The 13012-nt window shown below is 38.9% G+C and overlaps 1 pseudogene; it reads left to right on the forward strand.

Annotated features, from left to right (window-relative positions):
* LOC118800591 overlaps positions 1–13012 on the forward strand; it is a 35089-nt pseudogene that overhangs the window by 20266 nt on the left and 1811 nt on the right.

Consider the following 13012-nt stretch of genomic DNA (forward strand, 5'->3'; position numbering starts at 1 on the left):
ATGAAATTGGGTCACAGTTCAAAAACGTAAACCGAATATCAAAACTATATATAATTTTAACATTATTAATTAATTAATTATTATAGTAATTTTTGCAGATTAGAGTATTTAAATCTGCAAAGTTATTACTGTATTTGTGTTATTAGTGTTTTTAAACTTTAGAGCAGTATTAGATGAATATACAGTAAATAATTATGCAAATTGAAAACACTTGCTTTCCCAACCCCACCATTTCCCCTCACAGCCGTTCACCGTTTGCTTTTACCTTCCTGGAACACTTCTTGCAGCCCTGTATTTCTGATTAGATGAGCAGAGCAAAAAACAAGCAAAAAAAGCTCTCACACGCAGCCTGATATTCCTTTAATAATCCAACTAGTTGCTCAATCGGAATAGAACACATCCATGTGTACATCTCAATCAGAATACACTAGTCTGATTGAGGCTATTCCGAATCTATTTCTATTTGGTTGAATGAGATGGGTAATCCTGTAAATAATCTGTTAAATAGATAGAATAAAAACCATGTAAACGTCTGTATCTGATTACATTCCTAGTCGGAAAGTTTAAGTATATTCTGCACATGACGTTTTCCTCTCGCCCCTGTTTTCCTGACTTTGCCATAATTTTAAAGCAATTAAAAACTCAAATGCAGCAACTGAAAACTCAGGTAACATACTGCTCTTCTCACCTGACTGGACTCCTGTGATGCTCGTTGTCGTGGTAACATTAAGTTTCAAGTAATAAGTTTGTCATTTGCACAACAAAATGTCAGGACATTTATGCATTGAAATGCTTGTGGTGAGGCTCAGATAAACACTCTACAGAAAGTAAAAAAAAATAAAATATAAAATAAAATATAAGAAAAACAAACTGAAATATATTAAATATACACAAAATATAGAGACAATATACATTAAAGTGACTTAAGTGACTAAAGTTTTATTGTTATTTAAAGCGACTTAGTGTTGTGTTGTTGTCCATAGCAGTGATATGATATAATAATAATGCTGACAAAGTGACAAAGTGAAATGGTAACTGGGGAAGGACCCACAGCTTCACTGCTTGTTCAGAAGCCTGACAGCCTGTGGGTAGAAACTGTTCATTAACCGGATAGTTCTAGTCTGAATGCTGCGGAATCTCCTGCCTGGTGGCAGGATGGTGAAAAGGCTGTGTGCTGGGTGACACTGTCTGACCGGATCTTTTTGATCTTCCTGAGGCAGCAGGGATGGTGCGCAGGCCACTCCACATACGTCTGAGATCAGAGCCAAGATAGTTGGATTCCACTCTGTCCCTGTAGCTCTTTTTGGCCAGCCTGATGGTCCTCTGAAGGTCATATCTGGCCTTCTTGTAGCTAGCCGGGTCACCAGAGTTGTAGGCAGCAGCCCGAGCTCTTAGTTTGGCTCAAACCTCAGCGTTGATCCAGGGTTTCTGGTTGGGAAATGTTCTGACATTGATTTTTGGTACAACGTCTTCAGTGCATTTATTGATGTAACTTGTGATGGAGTGAGTGTATTCATTGATGTCTGTGCCAGCCGCATCACGGAACGTCTTCCAGTCTGTGGATTCAATGCAGTCCTGAAGTGTGAAGATGGCCTCCTCACTCCATCGATAGACTGATCTAAGAACTGGTTTCGCCCGTTTAAGTCTTTATTTGTATGCGGGCAGCAGAAGAATGGAGGTGTGATAAGCTTTGCCGAAGGCAAACTGTCCTTGATTGCAGTGTAGCAGTGGTCAAGAGTCTGTTCTCCTCGGGTGGGAAATTTAATGTGCTGGTAGTATTTGGGCAGAACCTTCTTCAAGTTTGCCCTGTTAAAATCCCCAACCACAATAAAAGCAGCCTCAGGGTGAATGTTCTCAAGTCCATTAATGGTCTCGTACAAAACTTCCAAAGCACGTGACTTATCTGCCTGAGGTGGGATGTAGACTGTAGTGAGGATGACTGAGCTAAGTCCCTGGGCAAAAAAAAGAGTTGAACTTTGACTGTTATGAGTTCAATGTCTGGAGAGCAGTGACCTGGCTAGAACCGCTACATCTGTTCCCCATCGAGAGTTCACCATAACACATACCCCGCCGTCTCCGCCCTTACCAGAGTCCAGAGTTCTGTCGTGGCGGTAGATGGAGAAGCCGGCCGGTGTGATGCCGTTGTTTGGTATTGCCGCAGATAGCCACGTCTCCATGAGCACTAAAACGCAGCAGCTCTCGATGTCACGCTGAAACTTGATCCGTTCGCTCAGCTCATCTACTTTGTTCTCCAGCGATTGAACATTTGCGAGCAAAATACTTGGAAGCGGAGGGTTGAAGCACCTTCTTCTTGTCCTACATAATATCTCGGAGCGTGTGCCCCTCTTGCGCTTCCTTCTGCTCTGCCAGTGCGCATGTTGGTAAACAAAGAGGCAGGGAAGCCACGAAGGGGCAGCTGCTCACGTCCGAGCATGTGTTTGTGTTAAAGTCCGTCTTGAGCGATGATCGGATGTTCAAAAGAGTTTGTCGATCATATTGAATGATCTCAAAAGCGGTATGTGCAAAAACACAAAGAAACAGCACAATAAACCACAAAAAACTGTAGAGTTTACCCGGAGCTCTCACCAGTGCGGCCATTCTACGGCGCACCGAAACCAGATATATAGTCTACACCAAAGGCTCATTTATACTATAACTTTACGTAAGACAATGAATACATATGTTTGAAAGGATGTAACAGTCACTACCCACATACTTCCTTGTGTCCCTTACGTGGGCATGGATGTTTAGCAGTACATTCACTAGAGGGCATTCCAAAGTCAAAGGTTTCTGACCACAACTAACATGTCAAAAGAGACGAAAAAGGCAGCATTGTAGATGGTCTGTGAGGCCATTAAATACTTAGCAACATGTGGACGGACAATTATTTTCACTTAAATTACCACTGAAAGAAATTAACTTAAACTACTGGCTACACTGCCCCCACAATTTGCAAGGGCAGTGCTCCGTTTCATCCATATCCATAAGTTTTCAGAGATCATGTACAAATATAGATTAAAAAAATTAATGCAGAAAATGGACAGAAGGCTCTATCCGTATCCATATTTAACATTGCGCATAAATGGGCCTTTAATGGTACTCACGGATCTGATTACTTACAAGCATGTAGATGGAGATTTTCTTTAGATTGTTGAGTGTGTATATAAACACATCAGTCTTAATCTATAATCAGAATGAATTCAATCATGTTGGCAAAAATCTCTGCATGTGAACAGCCACTGTATGCTCAACTAGAGTGATTTTTCAATTCATCCCCAGTAAGTGTTAAACTAGCAATGTAACAACAGTTGCTAAATGTTAAACAGTGCTCACTAGGACACTACAGTGGAGCTGGTTGTGATGCTAGCAGTAGCTTAATTAGCAGGGTAACAGCTCATCACAGTTAAATTACTGTGTTCTGAACTTGTTTAAATGTGTAAGTGGAGCAGGTGCTGTGGTGTGTGAAGCTGTTAGCCTGCTAGATAAGCTACAGCTAGCTCCTAGCCTACAGGCTAATGGCTCCAAACACACAATATTTGACAGTTTATTAGACAGGGGTGAAACAGAAATTTTGATAGTCACAATTTTATATACCATGAAAATATCTAACTTTGCAAACTGCACTGTTTAGACAATATTAACTTAGCTATGTTAGTGAAGGCATGTTCTGTAGCTATAGCCTACATTTCCTGTCATCACATTGTAAACCTTCTTTTTACTTGTTTTAGTATGTTGGATAAGCTATTTTATGAAGTAAAGTATATGCTTGTACACAATAGCTCACAAATCGATTTACACAGAAGTAGTGAGGAAGCCTGTGCTTATGGAAAATTTGTGCTGTTACAACACACATGACACAAATACCAATCAGTATAATTAGTCATTTTAAGCCTTGGGTATGCTACATGACTTTTAAAGTCTTAGCAGATCATAAAAAGACTGGGCATCTCACACTATCCGACTGTGTTTTTTTCAGATTTTTTTGGGGGACTGAAATATTGGAGATCGCACACTAAATGACCAGGGATCACCCACTACTGAAATTTTAAGCTGTTGCTCAACCAAATGGAACTCACAGAACACGTGCAAACTCGCGTTCCCCCATTACTAGGAGATGCAAATATAAACAAACATGGCTCGCTGCTGCTGCTGTGTTTTCTGCTATTTACACTGACACGGTAAAGGAGCAGTAGTTAAACATATTTAAGTGAGGGTCATGAATTTAAAGATTTGACCAGTCTGGTATTTTTTAGAGTATTAAATGTTATAAACCTGATTGTGCTCGTATCTCGAACTTCGCTCATTAAAAAGCCCTGCTCCTCACGTGAGTGACTTTTCACCATTTTTCTTTGTTTACTTGATGTATTTTTTGTGCTCTCAGTTTTCTTTGGCTGTTGGAGGGGTCTGTTCAGATTGAGTTGTAGACTGGTATATGCTACTAGCTTATGCTCAGAGTCGGGTTGAAAAATCAATGAAAAAAATCATGTTTGATAAACTCCAACTGGTCTGAAACACGATCAGGAGGATCACTACTCCATTTTCTTTTCCAACTGTCGACTCTGACTGACCCAGAAATCTGCAGACTAAAGTGAACTAGCACAGATGGAGAATCAGGGCTAAATTTGGGGTAAAAGTCAGTGGTGTAGTGTAGCCCCATCTTAAGAGGAGTTAACCATTTAAAAAGCTGTTTTTGAGTGCATGGGGTTCTTTAATTTTCCCTTTAGCCTTTGTTTTTATATATTTATTGAACTGAGTTTTTTTTTGCTTCTCTCTACAGACTGGAATTATGCAGTATTCCAGAGGATGGCTTTGCTGCTCTAGTTTTGGCTCTGAAATCAAACCCCTCACACCTGAGAGAGCTGAATCTGAACTACAATAAACCAGGAGAGTCAGGAGTGAAGCTGCTCTCTGACCTACAGAATGATCCACACTGTAAACTGGAAAATCTACAGTGAGTAACTGATATACTGTGTCTTAAAGACGCACATTAAACAGATCTGAAACCTTCAAAATTTGTTTTGGTAGGTTCTGTGACACTTCACAACTAAGCAAGCTGAATCTAAACTGGAAACAATTAGGTGACTCAGGAGTGAAGCTGCTCTCTGATCTACTGGAGGATCCACACTGTAAACTGGAGAAATTAGAGTGAGTCTCTGACTTATTATTTCACTAATGAAGGACACAGATATCCACATGAATTGTTGTTGTCAGTGTCAAGTATATACACACTATGGTAACAACAGTGCGTATTCGGACTTAGGTTAGCTGCTTAAGTTCTGAAGTTATGTCAGTAAAGGCAATGCAGGAAATGTGATTCATATGCAGACTCACGCTAAGCAGGTGCAGGTTGTTCTTCTGGACAAAGGTATCATTGAAATTACCCATGTGCAGTTCATACCTCAGAGGTTGCTAGGTTTTTGTCATTGTAGAGCTTTCCAAGCATGTATATTTTATCTTTATCTAAGCACCTCCCTTTAAACCAGGTCTTTAAATCCAATGAAGTGCCAGAAACCTGATAATGCATACTTCGTGGGTCAGATATGCTGTCAGTTGCACTACAATGTAGCTATAAAACCAAATTAAGTCAAATTAAAAAGAAATAATGGTTACACTAGTATAACAGTCACATTTAGATTGAAATAATGATCTAATAATAGTAATAATAAATGAGATTAATTCCCAAATGCTATATCCAAAACGCCATATATTTTAAGGTAATGCTGAAATCCCTCTCCCAGAAGCGCTGCACTTTTACTCGCCTTCTTTTTCTATCTGTTAACATTCTGCACTGACTACGCTGGATTAGGGCTCTGATTATGACAACAGTACTGCAAAACCATGGTTATGTCGCTTTTATTTATTTATTTATTTATTTGAAAGTTGGTGAAAGGTGACCCACCGCATTATTGTTTTTTAAATCAACACAGCCATAACAATTGATGTAAAAATAGATATAGATATTTTAACATATCACAAGTGGCCAGTGTAGGGTTCTTCTGTAGCAGCTGTAGCCAGTCAGCAGCCTGTCCATTTTATCCACCCTCACACACACACACACACACATACATACACACACAGACACACACACACATACATACACACACACAGACACACACACACACACTAACAGCGGGCCATGTAGGAGGAGAACAGAGAGAAAGACACAGCACCTCCACACTTCCACTCCACATTCCCCATGGGTTCAGCCCAACACCACGTGTAATATAAATGTGTGGGGGGTGAACAGAGTGAATGCACTGAAAATGAAAGTTATTTTATATGTTCTTCACAGAAAATGGGCAAAGGCTGAGGAGTCTGAGGTTGAAACAATAATAAATTGCATCTTTTTTTTTTATGGCAAACATTTTAAATGGGTCCCACAGACCGAACACCACACAAGAGTTAAGCTACTGTGGCTTTATGTGGTCTCACTGTGGCTATAATATAGTATTACCAAAATGCTGAGTGCCACTCTGTGATGTGCTGAGAAATTGAACAGTGCTCAAAGTCAATGGGTTTGGATGTTTCATCAATGACTACACACCACACAACACGTTCGTCTGCATTGTCTGTCATGCTCTGCAGTTATGGTGGTGAAAAATGAGGAGACAGAACTCGATGTGTGTTTGTTTATCAGGAGGAAAAATGTTAGTGCGCTTGGTGAAAGCTTTGGGAAACTGAAACTAAAACTGGAGAGTGGTGATGCTCTGATCAATACCACCAAGCATTGTCACTTCAAGTTTATTGTACTTTAAAAGTTTTTAAAACAAAGACAAAAAGATAGGAAGTTTCTTGTAATAGGCCCCCATAGAAGTTTCAGAGTGGACTTTGTATGTTCTCCCCATGTCTGCGTGTGCAAGGAAAAGCAGCTTAAAAAATGGCTATAAACAGCCCTTAACAAGAGATAGTGGTATGCAGTCAGCAAAGAAGCTGAATCAGATGATATTACTGTATTTATTTTTTTGGCTAACTAGCATACTACTGCCATGTCAGGTAGATTTTTTGCTGTAACTCAGCATGCAGGACAACATGACAGTTAAAGCTGTTCTCTGGTTTAGAATACAATGACAATGCAATATCACTGGTGTAGAATTCTTGGTAGTATTCTTGAAAACTTATTATCCAAAACATAGACTTTTATGCATATTTAGATATATTTTTCACAACTATTCTGCAAATCCCCCAAACACTTACTGAGCCCTGAAATTAGTCTTATTGTTTGTCAAATAGGTCTGCATTCCTTTTGTAACAAATTGTGGAGTTACACACAGTTTTTGTACATTGCAATGCTAGTTGCATCATGTGTCCTGTTTCTCCTTCCTATCATAGTTATCAGGGGAACTAAGTGGGTGCGTGTAGGATTAGGAATGCTTCCAATTTGCATGTTCATAGAATCTGGTTTTCTTGATGAAGGTAGAAATATAGGCACACTTTCCTGTGGTGGAACCGCAAGCTCAAGCAATTTGTTATTTAATATACAAACATGGTGGTGGTGGTGAAATTACATTTAGGGTGACACACACACACACACACACACACACACACACGTGTATAGTGTATACTGTAGTCCATCTGTTTCTCTGCATACTTTGTTTGCTCCCTTTCACACTGTTCTTCAGTGTTCAGGAGCAGGTATTATTTGGGTGGTGGATCATTCTCAGCACTGCAGTGACATTTACGTGGGGGGTGTGTGTGTGTGTGTGTGTGTGTGTGTGTGTGTGTGTGTATGTGTAATGTGTCCTGCTCTCTACATTTTTGCCAGACATTCCTTTTCTGCCTTTATTCTGTCTTTCATGTATGATATTTGTCTAATGGCACCTGCTGTTTGTAGAGCCTGGCTGTGATATAAGTTCCAGTATAAAAATGCAAATGTGGTTCAGTTTAAAGGACTGAACTTCAGGAGCAGTAGTCAGTGGAAGTGTGAACTATTAGAGCTTGGTGTGTTTCATGAACTACATTTATTTAATAAAAACAAGTTCCACATTTTGACTGGATGTCTGTGGGGAAAATGTGGTTCTATAATGAGCTGAGTGCAGCACCACGAGGCTCCGCCACAACATGCAGCTTCAGTCTTAGAGGCAGGGCCTGCCTCCATAGTGTTTCCTGATGTTCCCCCACAAGAACCTCCTCCTCTCTTCCTTCTAGGGATGTGCATGGGTATTTGAAAACTTAGTTAACTGTTTCAGATGCTTAACATCTGAAAACAAATATCACTATTTGGTTATTCATTACTCCGCATCACAGAAAGTCAGAGAAAATTCAAAGATTAACCATTTAGTGAAATGTAAATACGCTTTAGCAGAGTTGAAAAGTATGACCATTTTATTCATAGTTTATTACATTATCATTTATCATAACTACATAATTTAGAAATATTATATTTTATATATACTTTGCTACAAAGAAACACGAGTGCCTTCACATGCACATGTTGCTAAGGAAGTGTTGTTAAGAATGTGACTTAGAACTCACAAAGAGTGTGGCTTTTAAGGTCACCGCACACTGGATGTGCAATTTTCGAATTCGAAATTCTGTTCACTGCTCAGTTTTTGCCATTACTATGTTAAATGAAATCACAAATCAGACCACAGACCAAAGTGATGTAGGTGACATTTAGTTAGAACTCTAGACAGACAATACCTTTTTGGATCCTTAAACAATGCCTGTCATCCTTAAATTACATTTTTTTGTTCAAATCTTTCATCTGAAGTGGCAGCTTCAGTCTTCAGAGTCTTCAACATGGCAGCCACAACAAAAAGGTCAGTCACATGACTGAAAGTTAAGAATAAGTAGGATAAGCTGTTACTTACAGCCATTGAGTGATAACAGGGCCCTATAAGTATGTACAGTGCTGTGAGAAAGTACAACCCCTTTTCCAAAAAGTTGAAATGCTGGGCAGAATGTAAATTAAAACAGGATGCAATGATGTGCAAATCGTGTAAACTACTACAAAGACAACATATCAGATGTTGAAACTGAGAAATTTTATTGTTTTTTGAGAAAATATATGCCCATTTTGAATTTGATGCCAACAACAAGTTCCAAAAAAGTTGGAATGGGGGGCATATTTACCACTGTGTTTCATCACCTCTTCCTTTAACAACACTCTGTAAGTGTTTGGGAACTGAGGAGACACTGCTGTAGTTTTGAAAGTGAAATGTTTTCACATTCTTGTTTGACATAAGATTTCAGCTGTTCAACAGTTCAGAGGCTCCTTTGTTGTATTTTCCATTTCATAATGCGCCAAACCTTTTTAGTGGGTGAGAGGTCTGGACTGCAGGCAGGTCAGTTTAGCACCCAGACTCTTTTAGTATGGAGCAATGCTGTTGTAGTACATGCAGAATGTGGTTTTACATTGTCTTGCTGAAATAATCAAGGCCTCACCCATGCCAAGTGCACTAATGCCATATCATCATGAATACTGGCATTTGAACTGTGCACTGATGACAAGCTGAGTGGTATTTAGCCTGGAGGACACAGTGTCCATGATTTTGAAAAAGAATTTCAAATTTTGATTCGTTTGACCACAGACCACTTTTCCACTTCCCCCATGTCCATTTTAAATGAGCTCAACTTTCAATTTCAAAATGGCCAAATATTTTTCAAAAAACAAAATTTTTCAGTTTCAACATTTGATATGTTGTCTTTGTACTATTTTCAATATAATATTATAGGGTTTAAGTGTACATCATTGCATTTTGTTTTTATTTACATTTGGCAGAGCATCCTCACATTTTTGGAAATTGGGTTGTATTTTGCCCCTTTCCAATTTTTTCTGTTTTTGCATATGTGTCACTCATGAACGTTTTAGATTATCATACTATTTTTAATATTAGACAAAGATAACCCAAGTAAACAAAAATGTTGTTTTCATTTACTGAAAGAAAAATGCTGTTCAGCCATACCTTGCCCTTGAAAGTGTGAAGTAAATTGTGAAATTGAAGTAATCACCACTTGAATAGAACCTGTCTGGCAATGTGAAGCAGGTTAGAAGGTTTCAAAAAGCAGCACATGATGCCACATTCCGAAGAGATTCAAATACAAATGCAAGACAAAGTCATTGAAATCTACCAGTCTGGAAAGGGTTACAAAGCCATTATCCACAAATGGAAAACTGGCAATGAGGTACCCCCTGATGCTTCTTTGCCTAAGCATATTGTGATGTATTGCTGGTTAAGCTCAGTCACTCAGTTATAACCACACCCAGCAGAACCTAGCCCCACCCTTAACAATTAGAGTCCCTAAAGAACAGAGCATGAGAAATGCTAACATTCCTTATGACAAAATAGCCTAAAATAAACAAGAACATGCGCAGATGCCAAAATATATAGCAACACTTAATACAGAAATGCACACATTGTAAGTAGCCTATGTGTCAGCTGGTTTCTCTCTGGGATTTGCAATAAAATGTTAGCACCAAGTTAATAGTGGTGTGCATTCACTTTCACCACTCTTTGTTTAATATTACCTTTGGCAGTTCTAAAATAAACACCAATTTTTGAAGTTTGTAAGACATTCAAGTACCATTTTTTTTTACTTTGTATGTTGCAGTTGTCTTCAACTGTCTTCATTCTTAAGTAAATATGTGGATAACTTGAAGCTTAACTCTAAATATTATTTGAGGAACCTATTAGCCTTTAGAGGTTGTTAAACCTATTACAATATGTTACTTATATTTATTTATGTGTGCGTGTTCAGAGGTGGGTAGAGTAGCCTACACCTACAGTGCTGTGCCGTCAGTTATTTAATTTCCAGGCAAAATGGCCATGTGGTCCAAATGATTCATTTACAGCAAGCAGGAAAAAGCAGGAAACTTATTTGACAGACAATTACATAGAAACCTTGGTAACTTAATGTAATTGTTGCATTATTCAGTGTGTCCACTCTTTGCCTTTACTTCAGCTTCCATTCTTCTTTTGTTTCAGTGTTTCAAAGAAATCTGCAGGGATGTTTTTCCATGTTTCTTGTAAACATCTCCAAAGTTTAAAAACCAAGTTATATGATTGAATCGACAGTGATATCAAAATTCAAGTAAACTTTCAATGATTTTGAGGTCTGGACTCCCTTTCCTTTCCGACCCATAGCGCTGAATGGTCTTATCACAGTGGAGGGATGGACAGAAACACCTGTGGATGTTTTCAGATATGAAGCAGCTTGATTTTCTCCTCTCTCTCAAAGATGAAATCTTTAAGGTCTGTTTATCTGATGGAGGCAGTTTTGGTGTCTACCAGCTCTTCCAGGTGGTTGTTAGGAGACCCATTTTCTCAGTAGCTTTTAATTAGTTTTAACTCTAGTTTTCAAAATTTCTGTTTTTCCACTTATTTTCCTTTGACTTTCTCCTTCCTTAGGTCAGTGTGTTGTATTATACAAAGCAGAATCACTTTATTTTGCCAAGTATGTTACAAAAACAAGCCATTTGTCTTGGTGGGTGCACACATGTATGACATGTAACATACTAAACAGATTAATTCACAACTTTGCAAAGAAATTTAGATAGTAACTGGAGGAAAATATTAACATTATATAATAATAAAAAAAGATAAAAAATAAAATGAGACAGGATTGCAGATTAATGACACTGGATCACCTTTTGTATCCTGAAGAGCCTGATGTCCTGCTTGTTGATGGTAAGATGAGCAGGTGGCAGAGGTGAGAGAGCGAGAGTAAGGCAGGAGAATGTCTAGATATCTAATCGGAGGATTAGAGGATATCTAAGCTTCTCAGAAATATCTCCTGAAAAATGAATAACTTGTACTTATTGACCATTTTGATTAGAAATTAAATAAATGTAGAGTAGTGTATGACTCTGTATACTCAGGTAAACATATTGTTACTTCTGAGAAATAGTAACTCAAGTAAAGTTGCTGAGCATCTGAGGCTACAGCTCTTCTCCATGGACAATTACGGTTCTGCATTTAATAATACTATCAAAACAGTTTGAGAAAAACGGAGTCACTACGAGTTAAGGAACCACAATGGCCGCTTTTCCTCTGTTGAGCCAAATAGTTCTCAGGGCCGTACCAGCCCGCTCTGTGCTGCACTGGACTCGTGAGACAGTTTCCATCTGTTGTACTGCTAATTTAGAACCAGGAAATACCCAAGACAACTACACAAATGAATGACTGTTAACAGGTTAATAGCCATGCGCATACCACCTATCACAAAACATGTTTGATTTGGTCTGTCACTCCAACTCTAGTCTTTCAGCATGCTCTCGTCTTGTTTATCCTCTAAACGGGCGTTATTTGAGCATCTGGTGCTGAAACAGCCTCTAATGTGGTGGGTTTTACCTGTAGCCAGGTAACTACATTAGCAATAGCGTTGCCTGGCAGTGTACAACTCAAAGCTATTTTTTTATGTTTCTGTCACTTCAACACCAGTCATTCAAATTTTGCTCTCATATGAGTCTTTATCCTCATTATTCCAAAGCTGGAGGGCAAATTTTGCTCTCATGTGAGTCTTTTTCCTCATTATTCCAAAGCTGGAGGGCTTTGTATGAGAAAGCTCTCCCTCCTGATGTAATTTTGTTAATTCTAGGTACTAGTAGTAAGCCAGCACCTTGTGATCTAAGTAGGCGTGATGATTCATAGTAGGAGAGAAAATCACTCAGGTACTGAGGGGCGAGTCTGTTTAGAGCTTTGTAGGTCAGTAATAGAATTTTATAATCAATGTGAAATTTAACTGGTAACCAGTGTAGGGTTGATAAAACTGGGCTGATATGGTCAAACTTTCTGGTTCTAGTGAGGACTCTGGCTGCAGCGTTCTGGACTAGCTGAAGCTTGTTAAGGCTTTTGATGGAACATCGAGACAGCAGGGCATTACAGTAATCTAGCCTTGAAGTAATAAATGCATGAACTAGCTTGTGCATCCTGTAGAGACAGGGCATTTCTTTACTTAGCAATGTTGTGGAGATGCAGGAAGGCTGTGCTAGTAATATTAGTTATACTTCCGTCGAAGGACAGATCAGGGTCTATCACGACACCAAGATTTTTTACAGATGAGCTTGATGCAA

This window comes from Colossoma macropomum, unplaced genomic scaffold (genome assembly GCF_904425465.1).
Source record: "Colossoma macropomum unplaced genomic scaffold, Colossoma_macropomum, whole genome shotgun sequence".
Taxonomy (NCBI): domain Eukaryota; kingdom Metazoa; phylum Chordata; class Actinopteri; order Characiformes; family Serrasalmidae; genus Colossoma; species Colossoma macropomum.